Source organism: Zingiber officinale, chromosome 2A (assembly GCF_018446385.1).
Source record: "Zingiber officinale cultivar Zhangliang chromosome 2A, Zo_v1.1, whole genome shotgun sequence".
Lineage (NCBI taxonomy): Eukaryota > Viridiplantae > Streptophyta > Magnoliopsida > Zingiberales > Zingiberaceae > Zingiber > Zingiber officinale.
In genome coordinates, this window is record NC_055988.1 from 87,095,635 (window position 1) to 87,098,950 (window position 3,316).

Below are 3,316 nucleotides of genomic sequence, written 5' to 3' on the forward strand. Positions count from 1 at the left end.
GCTAAACTAATTAATGCTAAACTGAGTCTAACTTGTATTCACATAACTAATTTGTAAAGTTTTGAAAACTATTTACATAATAGATTAAAATAATAATCATGCTGCTGATGGGCCCTACTTGCTGTGCGCGCATCCCTAACTAAACCCGGGATTGCAAGTTCCGAGTCTAGTAGGGTTTACTAGGTTATCTAAACCTAGGGACGACTGTGGGAGCCCAACCCAATGGATATCTAATCCAGTACAGTGCCACTGCTGAAAATAAAATACTAATTTCATAGCTAATTTTCTTACCTTGCTTTAACTAGGTTATCTGAACCTAGAACTAGGTTATCTGAACCTAGAGGCGACTGTGGGAGCCCACCCATTGGACATCTAGTCCATAAAAGCTGTAGCAAGACTAAATAAGTTATTTTAACTGCTTCTACTGCATTTACTGAGCTATTAAAATGCCTACTGTAGCATTATATTGAGCTAAGCATTTTATCAAGCACTTGGGGTGCACTAGAACACACTCTACGTACTGAAAATTCTGTATACAAAGCTTAACATAAATCTGCATGTAAAGCTTAATAAAAATCTGCATATTAAGTTTATCAAAATCTGCATACTAAGCTTATCTAAAATCTGCATGCAATACTTATGAAAATCTGCTTATTAAAAATCTGCATACTTTACTTATAAAAATCTGCATGCTATAAAAATAGAACTGCTCATGTTATTCCATTAGCAATTAGGAAAACTAGAACAACTTAAGCATGCTGTGAAAGTAAAACAACTTAAGCATACAAAGAGATCTAACTATACTAAAATTCTGCACTATACTACTAAATTCTGCATATTATAAGCTTAACAAAATCTGCATACTATGTTACTAAATTCCACATAACATTCTGCCCTACATAACTTTAAAACTAAAGGCTAACTGAAAACTGAACAAACCCATCAAGATAGCAAGGACGCCTAAATTGAAATCCTAACTAATAGGGCCTGTTCTTGCTAAAACAAGGCTGTGCACATTTGGCACGTATAACTGAGTGCCAAATAATTGCTTAACACATATTATCATGTACAGGTTAACACCAAAGGAAAGCAACATAATTTAGGAATTCACTTCTAAGGCAATCTGGTTTGACAACCGGACCCATTATGGAAACAACCCGAAATTTCCAATTATGCTTTATCAGATTGGTAAGGAAACAATTCAAGGTTTTAATTGCTTCATGAAAACCACAGCAGACAACCAAAAGGATACCAACGTGCTACTATAGGATGAATTGCTATCAACTGATTAGCAAGAAGGCAAGCAAAAATCTTAAATCTATTCTAAAATCCCTAAACATCATGATTCTCTACAACTAAAATCTGAAAACCAAAGAAACAACCCCTCCTGTTCAGTGGCACGGCAGGAAACCAAAGGAAACAAAATACTCCAACATGAAACTGATCTGCATGCTACAAATCTATTCTTAGGTTGCAAACTATTTAAGCAAACAAGGACAACACCGAAATAAATCCTAAACCTCCAATCCCTTCTCAAAAACTCATGGCAGTAAGCATCAAAAACAAAACCCCTCAAACTTGCTTCGAAATCCAAAAGAAAACAAGAATCCGAAAGCCATGAAAACGAATCAAAGCTCGAAACAACTCCTACTGCAGGTGAGAAGCAACTCACGGAGAAGGGTGCTCGCCGGCCGCCGGAGACGCCCTAAAGCTCGCTGCGTTTTTCGCCCGAGAGAAAACGCCGTCGCCGAGAGAAAGGGAAGGAGAAGATTTTGTCACGGGGAAAACCTAAGTTCTCTTCTTATAACTTTAATATTCTGTTAACTAACTATTGCTTAAATAGAACTTGATTCGGGTTTTATTAAGAAAAGTTCGGCTGGTCTGTTGGTGGGCTGCGTTCTGCTTAAAGCCTAGCGCATGGGTTCGAAACTTGGCTGCAACCATTTTTCCTTCCTATTTATTTCCTATTCATTAACTACTTCTTAAATAGAATATTTCTCCTTTTTAAAAAAGAAACGATTGCTAGCACACTTGGTCAGCCCGGCTTTAACCAAATTCCAGGTCACTGTTTCGATTCCTCAGCCGCGCACTTTTATTTCCAATTTATTTTACTGTTCCTAAATACTGCTTATATATATTTCGCTCCATATAAGGTTAACAAAAATCGTGTAGCTCAGCTGGTCGGCTGCATTCGGTTAGAACCTGGTTCGGGTCCGAGGTCTTGGGTTCAAAACCCGACTTTAACATATATATTTTTTATTATTAAACTTCTTCCTCTTGGTAAAAATACCAAACGAACTCCAAAAATAGCATAAAAATACTCTAAAAATTTCTAAAAATCTCTAGAACTTTTCTATAGCATTTCTAAATATTTTTGAATTATTTTTGGGGCTCAAAATGAGGAAATTTGGGTCGTTACACTGGAACCCTTGCAAGGAATTGCAGACATGATCAGTGGCTCCCGTATCTACACACCAGGTGCTGGTAGATAACACCGCTAAACATGTTTCAACAACTAGAGCATGAGATATACCTTTGTTGTTCTGATTCCTACGAGGACAGTCCGCCTTCCAATGCCCTGACTGCTTGCAGATGAAACACTTGCCCTTCGGCTTCTTCATTCCAGCTTTAGGTCCTGTACTTTGAGATTTATTCACTTTCTTTGTTGAACCAACTTGTTTCTTCTTCTTCTTTCCTTTCGGTTTAGAAGTAGAACCATTTTCAGCATAGTGAATATGAGAATTGTGACGAAACAAACCTTCTGCTGCCTGAAGTTCTGTCAGTAGTTAACGATCCACCTTCATATTGACTATGTAAGGCCGATCGTTACGTAATGCTGTGCTAAATTAGTATTGCGGAATATCTGGGTTTCCCCATCAATTTCTCCTCCAAGGATCTGTATCTCGTTCAGATAAGCCATCATCTTTAGGATATGATCCCTCATAGGAGTACCCTCTTGCATAGTGGCTGTCATTATCTTTCTCATGACTTCTTGTCTAGAAGCCCTATCCTGATGACCAAAGAGTTCCTTGAGATTGTTCATAATATCATAGGTTGTTGGTAAATCTTGATGCTGATGTTGCAATACATTTGACATTGAAGCCAAAATGTAACACCGTGCCATCTCATCTGCTTTTACCCATTTCCTATGATATTCAATCTCCTCTTGGGTAGATTCACCAGTAGGTGCTTCAGGGCAAGGCTCAGTCAGTACAAATTTATAGCTTTCAGCAGTAAGGACAATGTCCAGGTTCCTTTTCCAATCTATGTAATTAGGTCCAGTAAGTCTATTCTGTTGAAGTATGATGGACAGTGG